General features: G+C 36.9%; 1 long non-coding RNA gene across 2 annotated transcripts; it reads left to right on the forward strand.

The window, feature by feature from the left end:
- The first annotated feature begins 12600 nt into the window (after positions 1–12600).
- LOC110877672 lies at positions 12601–14971 on the forward strand. Of its 2 annotated transcripts, none has more exons than XR_004865881.1 (2): positions 12601–14523; positions 14685–14971. It is a non-coding gene; the product is annotated as an uncharacterized LOC110877672 (long non-coding RNA). The 2 variants fall into 2 exon arrangements; XR_002557220.2 differs by having other exon boundaries at positions 12602–12982.

Here is a 14971-nt window from a genome sequence, read left to right on the forward strand (position 1 = left end):
AAATTTTTCCCCCATCCCCACACTTGAGGTAAACATTGTCCTCAATGTGTAGTGTTTAGATGAACGGGTCAAAAATCGAAAAACTTTTACTACTCCCCCATCCCCACACTTGAGGTAAACATTGTCCTCAATGTGTAAGAACTAGAGTTTTTTAAAAACGCACAAGGGATGTGACACGACTAACTTCCCCAAAATTTCACCCCGGAAAAATAATACACAATTTACAATCCACTTATTTGCTAACTAAAAAATCAAAAGTAAAAAGGGAACGTATGCACCTGATTTTTAGAGCTCATTCCTCGTGTGCTCTTCATCTCTTCAACAAAACGGTCGTCTCACAAACATAATGTACCTACAAATCTTAACCCTTGTGTAGAAGCATGCTTCTCACAACCATTAAAATTTATTAGCTACCTAGTTCTACCACTTTTATGAAAATATTACCAAGTCATACATTAATTTACTTTGATTTATGTGGAAAAATAATTTACAACAATAACAAGCCTAACTCACTTTCGTAGGAATCACGGTTGCATTTAGCTTATGCAACAAGCCCTTTTAAACCCCCCAATAGCTTGGGAGGACGAGAGGTCTCGTGAGGGTTATATAGGGAACACACCCACAACGTTCATTTAACTACTAAAAAAATAAAACAAATAATAATACAAACTCTACAACAATTATACCTGATTTACCTCTCATGGTGGTCGAAGTGCACATTTGCCTACCGAGTTTCCAACATACGCTCGGTATTTGGCATGCCGGATCCATTCTCTTTTTATTTTGCTCGGCATGCATATTGTACAACTTTGGGGTCGCTTCTTACTAAACTGGCCTATGTCTTGCAACGCCACCCTTCGAATCCTTATACCCGAACCCGCATCCTCAACTTTGTTGGTTGGAGTGATAAATATGGGATAAGGATGGATATGAACGTGGGCATCTTTGGGATCCGACTCGTCTCGCGGTGGGATGTCTTCCGCTCGGTTCAAACATTCATTTTCTTGCTCGGGAAGATCGATAACCTCTTCCACCACATCACCATCTACTATTGTACCATTGGCCCAAACCTCTTGGTCTCGTTTAAGTTGGGCTAATTCCTCCGCTAATTGACCCACTTGCACCACCAATGCTTCATGGGCTTTATCTCTCACTTCATTCGCTTTCTTCATATCTTTGATATCCTGGTGATATTCTTTCATCATGTCCATGAGAGCATCAAGCTTAGAATGCATCGAATCTTGTGGGTTCTCGTATACCGGTTGAGGGTATTCATTATAATAATCATCATACTCCTCCTCCCGGTAACTTGAGAAATATGGTGATTTAGGTTCATAGTAGTATTCTTGATAATGTGGTGGTGGCTTGTAACCAGACTTTATTTTTCCTTTCCAAAACACCGGATCTTTCCAAAACACTGGACAATCTTCATGTATATGAATTTTTCCACAACAAGGACATCCGCTTTCTTGCTTTGGTGGTAGAGGTGGTCTAGTGTATGGATAATGTGAGGATGGACCGTTGAAATCTTTATGATCCGCCCTCCTATAATCAAACAATCCGCCGAGGTAGTCTTCCCGTTCCTTGTTAGCTTGAACTTTTTCGTAGAAAACAGAGCAATCTTCTAAATAGTGCTCTCCGCTTCCACAACACTCACATGGATCATCATCTACCCAATTCATATTGAAAGATGGTACCTGCAAAACATGTACCTGCACAAACAAGCTCGACCACCCAAAGTAAAATCACAAAAAAAAATACAAGTGAAAAAAAAAAACTAAACTAAAATCGAACAAGCAATGAAATACTAAGCGCACTAGCTCCCCGGCAACGGCGCCATTTTGACGTGACCGTGTCGTCCCGATCAGTCAAAAACCCAATTAAACCTAGGTAGCTAGGGTAAGTCGGGTATCGAATCCACGAAGAGCTTGTGGTTAGTATTGCACGACCTGTTCGACTAGTTAGACTATTTACAAAAATGTACAATGTGATTATGAAGATTGCTAATTTTTTTATAAGTTTATTGGGTTGGAAAATAAATCGGAGTGACCCGACAATTGGTATTATCTAAAACACTTGTGATTAACTAAAATTGCAACTAAATTACTAAATGACTAAAACAAGAAATTAGAGACAAGTTCCACACCCGGTTCGATTATTTCAAGACCTAGGGTTCCTACATGTTTTAACTTGATTCAATTGCATATAGTGATTAACGGATTACTATCACGAAGCTTAGGTGCCAATTGCTATCGACGTCATAGACAACGGACCGTAATGCACTTCGTTACCTCGGACATGTAAATCCTAACCTACGATAAGGCATAAGTGCACATAACCATTTCGCAAAGTCATAACTTTTAACATCGTTCGACAATTTACGAATTCGAAACAAATGCAAGACAATTATCGAAGGTTTCAAATACTAAACAATTTGTCACAAAATCAAATCAAATACGAATGCATAAACCCTAGAATTCTTACAATAATCTACACCGGGGTGAAACCGAAGAGGCTACCCTTTAATGCGTTCAAAGTCATCAACACAAAAATACTATCCTCTCTTGATTTACGTGCGAAGCAGCCAAAGGGCTACTCCTTGTGCGACCTCCTGTCCGAACTCGTCGAGCTACCCCAAATGCATATATTATAAGCCCCGAAACTCATTTTCTAGCTCAGGATAAGCCAAAATGAAGTTTGGACTGTTTCTGGCGCAGAGTTCAGCTCAGTTTTGCCTCTTTTTGCATTTTCTTCAATTATGTTCTCTCTAGCATCCGCCCAAAGCTTCGGTAATTCTCCAAAATGCACCTCAAACCCGTCAATGCCTGCAAAACACAAACAATATCAAAGTAGTGTATTCTAGAAAGTAACTTCGTGTAATTAACCGAAATTAAAACCATTAAGCTAAGGAATTTTATCAACCCATCACCACTCTAAATCCTTGGGTAATTTTCTGAGCTAGTTCCTTCTTCCTATCTTCATCTCTTGTACGTATCAGTTCATCAGTTAGGGTGTTAGATAATTCTACTGCATCGTCAATAGTGCGAGGTCTCGCAGCCTTAACGATATTGCGAATTTCGCTAATTAATCCCCAAATATAGCGAGAAATGAGTACCGGTTCTGGCGAATCCAGGTTAGGTACCACTCTAGCATATTCGAAGAATGTCGAAGTATAACCACGACAATCCACACCTAACATCCGATGAGTTAGGAACTTATTTGCCATTTGTTCCTTTTCATACTCAGGACAGAATTTTCTTTCTACGAGATTCTTAAATTCTTCCCAAGTTATAGCATAAGCCCTATCTCTTCCTTTAGCTTGTAACACAGTGTTCCACCATTCGAGTGCTCCTTCTTTAAACAGATTTGATGCGTACATGACCTGATCATCTTTGGCACACTTACTTATTGCAATTACTGCTTCGGTTTTCTCTAACCAACGCAGTGATGCAGTTGCCCCTTCATTGCCTGCAAATTCAGTGGGTTTACAAGCAAGGAATTCTTTGAAAGTGCAACCAGGTGTTGCAGCCTTCCCTTTCTTAGGGAGCGGCGTGTGCTGGGATTCATTATCATGATTAACATGATTATGGCCACCGTTTATACTATTACTGAAGTTATCTTCAGTAGTACGTTTACTAGGAATGATATGTTGCGGTTCGATTGGACTTTTTACAGCAGCAACAAATGCTGGAATAGCATTGGCTATCCCTTGAGCAACAATATTTTCAATATCTTGTCTAGTCATATATTGATCCCCTGGATGTTGCTCCGACTGATTAACCTCATTTACTGGTTCATTACCACTATTTGCCATCTGATAATATATAATAATTTTTATTAGTATTTGATAAATAGTAATCATACATAAACCATCAGACAATTTATAATACACGTATAGTCAAAATTATCGATTTCTCGATTCCATTTCATATCCGTTATAGTATGCATCACTACACACAGATATTTTACAAAGTTTTATTCGGAGTTATGTTACAGACTGATTTCACTATTTACTATACTATTACACAACTATAGTTTTACCATCCTCCTATCCCTCACCATTTTTGTTCTAAAAACGCATTTCCCTTTCATCATATTTCCAGGCAATCTGTCCCCCTATCTCCCTGATTCTATTCCCTGCATCCATCAACTCTTCACCGAAATGGCGAAGTTCAGCCATATTCTCAGTGCTCATTGGTGGATTAGGTAGGGGTTCTGGATCAAATTGCGGAAGGAAGGAATAAGGGTCGTTGACAATATTTTGAAATTGCCAATCATTCGTCCACCATTCTTCCATTTCTATAGGTTGAGCGTGGACTATTGGTTCTGGGATTGCTGGTGCAAAATTCATAGGGATTGGATTTTCACTAGGATAGGTAAAAACATTCGTATTGACAGGCTGAATAGTTTCACAGTTTGCCAATAGAAAATCTATTTCATCCTGAAAAGTTATTTCCTGGTTCTGGTTTTGATTGGAGCTTTCTCCGATTTCTATCTGAGTTGGTCTAGAACCTTGTCCTACTTCCATTTCTATATCTTTAGAATATTCCTCAAACTGTATCTCCATTTGCCTAGAATCTTTCTTATCTTCAATTTCCATCTCCGGCTGTTTACCAGTTTCTTTTGCTATTTCTAAAGGATTGTTTATTTTAGGAAGTTTCGGGACTGGCTTTTTCCTACGGATACGATGTCCCCACACGTAATTCTTCTTTTTCTTTCGTTTTGGCTTTGTCAAAGGTGGAGCATGGAATTCTACAGGTTGGTCCACATCAGCAAAGTATCCAGTAAACTCTTGCGAAACTTCTATATTCACCGGGTAAAGATTGAGGTTCTGAAAAGCTTCAGATATCTCGCTCATGCTGTGTAGCATATATGCAAAATGCACAGAAATGCTAAGTTAAAACTTTGGAACAAAGTTTAACAAATAAACATCGAAGTTTTATTGCACACTATTTGTACAAAATAACAGGAAAGAACACACTCAGATTTATTTATTTCTTTACTGAGAAGTGTTATTACTAGACTTAGGGTATTTAAAGATTTGCATGTTCTGCTACAGTAGCTAGCATATATAAATTTGCCCATTTCTCATCTAGCTTATCTTCCCAAGGTGATTTATTGATTAACTCCTGGGTTTCCTTTTTAATCCTCTTTTCTCGGATTTCTCTTTACTTTTCGTAATAATCATACTCCTTTTTCTAGGAGAAAGCGGATTCTCATATTGTGCTTTTCGCACAAATATTCCTTCTTCAGGAATTGTAGGGAGCTTTGAAAATTTAGTTTTGGATGAACTTCCCTCTTCGTAGACTGACCTATCTAATTTAAGATAGATATCTTGCAACTTTTGCTTACCCATACTGTAACTAACAAATAGTCAGTTTAATAAAACACATAATCACATAATAGTAATCAGGAAAAATTAAGTATCTATTAAATACTTAATTAGCTTAACTCAGTGGCTCTGATACCACCTTATTTCTGTCACGGCCCCCGACCCGGTTTGACCCGTTTCAGGAGCCGCGGGACAGAAATCCCCTGATATTTATTTATGTGATTTTAGCAGCGGAATTCTTTAACATCAGGATCGTTATAAAGCAAAAAAACTTTTCCCGATTATTTTATTTCACAATTCGGGCTACAACCCCAAAAATTTACAATAATAAAATTTTTCTGATAAATCTTTATTTCAAAACATATTTCTTTATTTTATACTGAGCCACTATCTTAAGCTTGAAATGCTCCCCGACACTTTTCCTGAATTACAGTAGATCACTTGAAACATGTTTGAAAAAGGTTTTGTCAGCGGGGAAATACTGAGTGAATCATTCATTTTACTAAAACGACACAATTGTTATAATTCACAGTGTTAAGATCTTTTACACATGTTTCTGATATCAACCAACTACCCACAGTATTTGTCACTTGACCGGATCTGTGACAGTGGTCATATCACCATTGGCTGCCCCAATGAATGACGTATCACTAAATTTTAGGTTCGCTCACCTAAAGTGATAAAAATAGTAGTAATGTGCACAATACCCCACATACTGGCTGTAATTTGGTGATTACATCAACTTAATCACTGTAATTATAATTCTGAAAATCATTTTGGAGTATTGTAAAACAGTTGATAAAAAGAGAATGACTCACATTGCAGATTTAATACGGATAGAATATGATTTAGCCTGGTTAACCTAATTTTAATAATAATGCACACAAAACTGGGTTAGTGATCAATACAGCAGTCACGATAACTCATGAAATCAAATTCTCACAATGAACGACAAAGTGCAATACTTAAACATTCATCGATTTAACGACGAATGACAAAGTATAACCCAATGTGGGCGGCACTTAAACATTCTTTGGATTATTGATTTCGGAAAATGAATCATAATAGCGATCGAGTAATTACCCTGTTTTGCGGCAGCGATTCGAGTGCAGTATGTGTTTATTTGTAGTAATTTGGTGCTAATTCGACGTACAGACAACAACTTTGCGTCGTTTCAACTTCTAATTTCAAGTCTCAAGGTCGGCTATTTATAGCCAGAAAATAGCCTCGCTTACGGACCGTAAGCCGTAACCCTTACGGTCCGTAAGGGTGCGGTCTAATTTGTAGAGTAGCCTAGTCAGTGGTATAGGCTTGATGAATCAACTAAAATCGAATTTCAGTATGTACAACGCAATTTTGTTGATAATTATCAACTAGGGTTTACCCCCCTGAGTTTTAGGGGCCCTGATCCTGATTCCGATTGTTCCGAAAATTTTAGGGTTAGTGCGGAATTACTTGGGTGTCTCAATTAGGGTTTCCTTATTGACTAATTATTATTCTAATTATAAATTTTAATGAGAGTTGTTACAGAGTGGCAGTAAGCTTCAGATACCAATCTTCCTTCTTGGGAATCGCCAAATCCTCCTTCGCGATCGGTTCGGACCATGGGCGGAAGGTCATGGCAATCGGTATCACATCCTCGCGAATGAAAAAGAACTTTGGTTTCTAGTCATGAAAACTCTTGGGAGGGTTCAGAAGTATCTTCTTCGCAGCCCCTTGACTGGCAAATGAGTAAAAACCCATGTTTCTGATCAGTTGATAGAAGACGCTAAACCTTTCCACAGTCGGCTCAATATCATGGGATCGACAGAGAAATTCGAAATGTCGAACTCTAACCATTCCAGGTGGACTCATTTGCGAAATATGGAACCCATAGAACTGAAGAATGTGGGCCAGGAATTCCGTCGCCGGCAACCGGAAGTTGCTCTGAAGGAAGAAGTCTTCAAAAAGGGTGATGTACCCCGGCGGTGCATCGGCGGCCGTCTGATTTTGGCCGGGGTACCGAGCATCCCATTCCGGTGTAAACCAGAAACTCCGTGTAATCTGTTCAAATAACCCTAAGTCCCATTTAAAGATGGGAACGGGACCTTCTTCACCGGGATTCTCTTCTGGATGTTCTTCAGCCATGAATACGAGTATAAACTTTGAATATTCTGGAAAAATCTTGAAGATGCGATGAAGAGTCTTAAAGATAATACAAATATCGATACCACTATTATACTCTTTGAATATTTTGAATGGATATCGACACGTGTTTTTTATCGATCGAAAATGTTAATTTACTTTGAAATAGCCATATACTGGTATTGGATCCGATAATACAAATATCGGTACCACTATTATACTCTTTTAAATAGAACTTTATTTACAAAAATTCTATTTAACTATTTAAACAAAACAAATAAATAAAAGCGTTGTTGTAACTAGTGGTTGCAAATAAGGAATTGTAAATTAATATAAGAAATAATGTATTCCTATTTTCTTTTGTATAATAGGGATAGTTAACAAATAAAGGGATAAAATATATGAATGTAGTATAACATTTAATATATTTTATATATGGCATTCATACATTAAAAAAGTATCATATATTCTTTTATCTCACATGGGTGCATTTGTGAGTCACCTACAAGTCACTTTAATTTTATTGTAGCTATCTTCTTCAAGTATATATATAATAACTAGTGGGGTGCCTGCGCGATACGACATGAGCGACATTTTGTATTGTGGTACTCGTTTCTGATAGTTTGTTTATGCGTATAATATTTTTACAAGAGTTTAGAAACACCAAATTAGTATAACTTGATCCCAAATAAAATATCATTGGAACTCCTTAGCGATAAAATAGATATTACAGAATTAGCTAAAAGGTTTTCCAATTTGTTAATAGTCAAATATATTCATAAGTTGATGCATCTAGCAAACTGAGCATTAATCTTGGAATGGAGAAAATACGTGAAGGGGTATGGTCCCAAAAAGTCGCGTAAACCTTCCTCCAGGACGCGCGCAGGACCATACTCCTTAATCAGCAATAGGGTCAATCTTAACCCCGCGCGGGTTACTTCAACAAGTATTGACATCGCGCAAGGTCTAAACAAGAGAAAAACACAAGTTCAACACTTAGTATCCTGAAGACGAGCCCCCAACCATCCATATCCTGCGCAGGCCAGTTCCATGTACAACAAGGGTCGCGCATGGATATGGCGCAGGGCCACTTCAGAAGGTACTAAAGGTACAAGTGGCAGAAGAAAAGAGCCAATCCACATCCTCCAGGCTCTGCGCAATCGTGCTCCACGATCGTCTGACGTGCAGGAGACAGAAAGTACTTAAGGACCCTTACGTGGCACCAATCACAGGGCAGAGACACCTGCCCCACGATCTCCACTTACCTGTTGATGGCAGAGGGACTACAAGGCCGACAACAGTGACACGTGGCTCCATTCACGGTGCACCAGCACCGGAGAACTTCTAGAAGCCACTAACGGTGGACACCAGTGAGACAAGGAGCATATCCGCCGTGTTGTCGCCTTCCGGCCCAAGGCCCATCAGCCCACATCCTCTTACACCTCTCCGGCTATAAATAGAGACCTTGGTTCACAGGTTAAACATTCTATTCCCTCTACTCTCACTTTTTACACACTTTACTCTTCTCAAAGCAGATACTTATTCTCACGCCGGAGTCTGGTTAAGAGGGAAACCCCCATATTCCCCTCTTAACGAGCTAAACGGTGTTCTGTTTTGTAGGATTAACGGATCATTAAGGAGCTCAGAAAGTGATAAGAAGATTAACCCTTATGGTAGAAACATAAACCAAACTAATCAACCCTAAAATTAGTTACGTGTTTCTTAAATACGGAACACGTATAAGTATTAAAAATCACGGGTGTATGTATGTATGTAATTAGAGAGTGTTTGTAATCAATGATTAAACATAAATAATCAGATGAGCACTTTGAATGTTCATTCTTAAATTCCCTATTCTTGTATGCACTTAGGATAATCAAACACGCAATTTTAGGTGGACTTGATATGCACTTAGGAATCATTATGAGTATATATTTGATAACATGATGGAATGCAAATATTGTTACCCATCAGACGTTATGACATCATATAATCTCATAGAGCCATCAACAAGCCAAGTGCAAATTGACCCCCATTGAGTTGAGAAGCCGCCTAAAATCAGCAAACAAGATATTACCAAAATAGGCATAACAAGAATATCGATTTAAAAGTAATTTAATCTATTTAAACTACTACAATCCTAAGAGGCTTACGTCAGAATTCAATAGTGAAGCCTTTTCATTGGGCAAAATGGACGGCAGCTGTAACAGTGCCAGGCAGCTGCCTGGCACTCCCCTATTGGTCCAACAAATTTACGGTTTTATCCCGATTTAAAATTACGATTTTGCCATCAGTTCAAATTTATGTTTTCGCCCCTGCTTAAAAATAAATTTACGTTTTTGCTCCCAGCTAAATATTTCAATTTTACCCCCGGTTAAAAATTACGATTTTTACCCGTTTCAATTTACAGTTTTGCCATTAGTTTTTTTCCCTTAAAATTACGATTTTGCCATCATGTCAAAGTTATGTTTTTGCCCACGCTTAAAAATAAATTTACGCTTTTGCTCCCGGCTAAAAATTCTAATTTTGCCATCGGCTCAAATTTACGATTTTGCTCCGTATAAATTTATACTTTCGCCATTAGTTTTTTTTCTCACAACCAGGTTACGATTTTGCCCTCAACTTAAATTTACATTTTACCCATCGTTTTTGTTTTATTTCCTGGTGACATTACAGGTTTGCCCCCAGTGCAAAATTACAGTCGTGCCGGCAACTTCCTGACACTCGCCCGTTGGTCCATTTAGTTTACGATTTATCCCTGAATTAAAATTATGATTTGGCCCTCGGTTAAAAATTACGTTTTTCCCATCGTTTTAGTTGTTTACCAAAACTATAAATGTTTTTTTAATTGTTTTACTCGATTTAATTTCTTCTCGTGTCAAAGAGTTGCCTAACATTGGCTCATGTCCTGAGAAATTACAGTTTTGCTCTGAGCCCAAAAATACGGTCTTATCATCGTTTTTTTTTCACCTAACAAATTATAGTAGTCTTTTTTTAATTGGTTGCGAATTATTCGGTCATCGCCCCGCAACGCGGGCGGGCATCTACTAGTTAATATACAAAACGAAGTAGGATGTATTTAGCCTACCAATGCTAAAATGTTGCAGTCTGCTAGGTGAACATAACTTAGAAATTGTTCTTATCGAGGTCCCATACCATGGTTGATGAATTTCATTTGAAGCCATGCAAGCACAAACCGTGAAAGTTTTATATAAGAATAAAATACCTAAATTATTCACAATAATAATATATTTTTTAAAATATAGATTTACCGTATAACGAGACTGCTACTGCCAATCACCTACAACATAACACTCCTGCACCAGGAGTATGACCATAAATATAACAAATGCAGTTGCAAGTTTTTGTATACCTTTAGAAATGTAGTCTTTCCATATTCACACATTTCCATCACGTGCAAATAATAAAAGCAATAAAGATCAAGTAAAACATTTAAAAAATGAGAATATGAGATGGATGAATTTAAAATTGAAAACTTATTTGAGGCGACAAGCAGTAAGCTTTCATCAAGCTCATTCACTAATGGATCAGGTATCATATAAGTAGAAATAAAAATAAAACATATTTAGCCAGTCATGACGTCCAAAGAACACTAATTTTCACCAAAAGAAAAAGAAAAGAGCACAAATCAATAAAAAACACTTGATTAAGCAAAATAAGGGCTAATTGATTATGGTTTTAAGTCTTTTGATTACATGACTTTTAGTTGGAGATGTGGTATGCGATGAGTTGTTATAAAAACTAATGTCGATGCAATGTATGTAAAATTGTAAACGACACATTTTGCATATACATATAATAATTTCTATATAACTAAGTATGTAAAATTGTAATCTCTTCCTATTTATTATATGGAGTAAGTACCTTACATTCTTGTTTTCACTTTTATGAGGTATGTACAAAAACATATTAAGATCCGTACCTTGTATGGAGATTGTTAGTTTATCCATGTAGCGTAGAGCCAACATAGGTCTTCAAACAATAAGTCGATGGTCATGCGGTGGTGGCTCGGGTATGAACAGAGACAACTAAATCAAAAGAAAGCGAGTCAACTATGGAGCTACTAAACGAGGGAGTTTCGAATAGATAGAGAAACGTACCGAATTCATGAGTTCCATGAGAATACAAAATGAAATTTTAGATAAGAAAGGAGAGGTGATTGATTGCGAAAAAGAATAGATGTAACTTGTTTGATTAACGTTTGAATGAATGTGTCCTAATGATTCCATTTAAAAAACAAGAATATATAAATAAAATTTCTTCATTTTCTACTTCTTATAATTTCATATGCACAGTTTCAAATTGTAGATAATTAATTAATTTTTATTATATAGCTCTATAAGTTCATATACACGTACTCAGTTTCAAATTGCACATAACTTTATTTTTATTATACAACTCTATTTGTTTGTTATTACGTAAAGTTTGGTTTGGTTCAGTTCGATTACTTTTGGTTAAATGAGAGTTAAAAAATATTGATTACCGATTTTTGGTTAATTCGGTTTGTATTGACACATCAAACGAGACTTTATATTGATACCAGCTTTGTGCTAATCGGAACACTACACAAAGTCAGAATTTGATTCTTATGGTTAAAACCCACTAAACTTTTATTATCAAGTAAAATTTTCTTTTGCAGTAGGTTGTGTTCTTATTTTCTTATTTCTCAACTGATGGATGTAGTGATATTAGAGAAAGGTTTAGGTATTAGAGATTTGTGACTTGTAAATTCAATTTCAATTTTTATGGTCACACATGTAATAAATATACTTTTGTAATGGCAAGTAATGGCACCTGAATGCTCTAAGCCACAATTCTATCTTGAGCGAGATTCAAACTTGTTTTCAATTCATTTCAACGTTTCAAGATTCACTACAAAAAAAATGCCATTTAGTGGCACTTAACTTTTGTGTCACTAATTTTAGCTTTTAGTGGCACTTTAGGTATGTTATACTTTGTTAGTACACACTTTTAATGACATTTAGCTATTAAGCCACCGTTTTAAGTTTTTAACGGCACTTTATATATTTTATATATGACACTACAAATTTCCCACCTTAAAAGTTGAAACCCTTTGAAAATTTTTGTTTTCCCTCTTGTACCCGTAATTATTTTCACCCATAAATTTCTTTTCCCACCATATCTTGATTCTATACCCCAACCTCTCCTCTCCTCTCAAATCTCCCACTCACAAGGCCACAACTCCAATCTGTTTCTCATATTGCCTCGCTATCAGTTTCAAAATTTTTGAACCACCACCTATTGAGAAGGCCCCTTCATCCTCGTTCAACAACCCTTCATCTTCATTCAATAGCCCCTACGGATTTTAGGTTGAAGATGATTTATTGTTTTATCTTATTTGGTGCCCTAAAGTTTCATTTCTTGTGTAGGTTACAAGGTATTTGAAATCGATCTACAGTATTTTATTCAAGGGCTTCCATCGTTGAATCTTCTTGGATGGCATGGTCATTTCTCTTTTTCTTCTATACATGATGTGGGTCTAAGGTAAACTTTACATACAATTTCTCACATTTTTGACTCATGGAGGTTTTGGGGTCAGTTTACTATTTCTTATAACTTTCATTTAATTACAAAATTATTCAATTTATTAATATTAATGTAGGTATCTTAGTTCCGGGTTGAATTCACAGAAAATAGAAATTTGTCTATAATTAGTGGAATACATACTAGAGATAAGCATTTTATGTAGCTCTCGTTGACAAAAAGAACAATAAGGGCATGTTTGGGTAAGTTTTTTGAAACAACTTATTGACTTATTGGCTTTTTGAAAAGTCATAAGCTCTAAAATGATGTTTGGCAAAGAAGGTGTATGTGAGGGGGAAAAGCCAATAAGTCAATAAGTCACAAAATCCTGACTTTTCCAAGAAGCCAATAAGTCAATAAGTTGTTTCAATAAGCTTACCCAAACATGCTCTAAGTTTATGTGGGTTATGTTGATTATTGGTATATTTAAATTCTCAAATACTAATGAAATGCATATAGGAAGTTTCGTAGGGTAACATTTGATATGCTAAAGGTGTGTGCTTGTTTATAAAAAGTGCCTTCTTAGATGCGCTTAAGCGTGAGGCACAACAAGTCGCATACGCCTAGAGTAATTACAAGAAGTGCCAAAAAGACGTGCTTTTTGGGATTTTTTTGCGCTTTTTTGGCTTGAGGCGCGCACCTTTCCTACCCGATGCATTTCTATGCATCTATCTGTTTTACCTTACTTATTGCTTTATTCACTACAAGAAAAAGGAGCAATAGTGGGTGACGCCTTTAGCGGCGACTAAAACATGGATCCGCTTCCAACCCCTCTGAATTAACATTGACCGTTGATTAGAGTTTTCATCCAATGGATGGGGAAATTTTATCACAGAAGTATGTATTTAGAATACGCCTAATTCTCATACACTTTTATGTTATTACTATGAACTTATGTTCAGGTATATATTTTTTGTCCACATTACATATTTTAAGCTGCAATAGCTAAGTTAAATTTTCACCATTACGTTTGCCTTTAATCATTTGTACAGTAATGCATCATCTACTTGTACCTTTTAATCCGTGCGTCGTTACTAAACAAGACAACTACCGAAACGTTGACCAAAATTTGTAGGTCGTCATGTTGTCTTTGGATTTTTTAGAGTAAACTGCAATTTTACCCCCTGGGGTTAGATCCCATTGGCACTCTGACCCCTACCAGGAAAATTTTGCTCTCTGACCTCCCAACTAATGAAAAACTCTGCAAGATTACCCCCCGGTGTTAAAAACTGTTTAAAGTCAAGCTAACTTATTAACGGTTAAAGCGTATTATTGTCTTTTCCACTTGTTTTTGATAGCTTCCTCAATAAAACACCCTATATAATAACTCGAGTAAACACCATAACCCCCAAGTATTCCCCCATTCCCATAATCTTCCCACCAGCGATCACAGCTCAGGCGATCTTCCCACCGACGGCAGCGACAACACAGGCGATCACACTATAGCTCATACAAAATATTGATCTCCTCGACGATCAGAGAAATGTTGACCCACATGTCAGGTATAATCGAACAAGGGTTATTGAAACAGGGGAATCACTGTGTATGAGTTGAAACCGGGGGTTTTGAAATTTCGCGATTGAAACAGGGGTTTAATCGAACAAGGGTTTAATGTATCACAGGGGTTTTATTACAGTTGATTTTTTGTAATATGTGTTTGCAGTTGACATGAGGATGCATATAACAGTAAGAACGATTGTGTTCTCCATGGTGGTCAAGATGCGAGGCCGCCCTTTCCTGCACTTCCAGTTTCCCCCACAGCAGGAAATGGTTGCCTAGTTATGATAACTGTTTGGACTCTAATATATAATGTATTTATGTAGGCTAACTGTAGGATGTTTTGGTATCATGTGTATGATAACTATATAGATGGTTGCTGTAGGATGTTTTGGTATCATATGTATGATGTTTTGATAGCAGAAAATGGTTGTTAAGCATGTTGTTTTGATA

The sequence above is a fragment of the Helianthus annuus genome, chromosome 9 (genome assembly GCF_002127325.2).
Source record: "Helianthus annuus cultivar XRQ/B chromosome 9, HanXRQr2.0-SUNRISE, whole genome shotgun sequence".
NCBI lineage: Eukaryota > Viridiplantae > Streptophyta > Magnoliopsida > Asterales > Asteraceae > Helianthus > Helianthus annuus.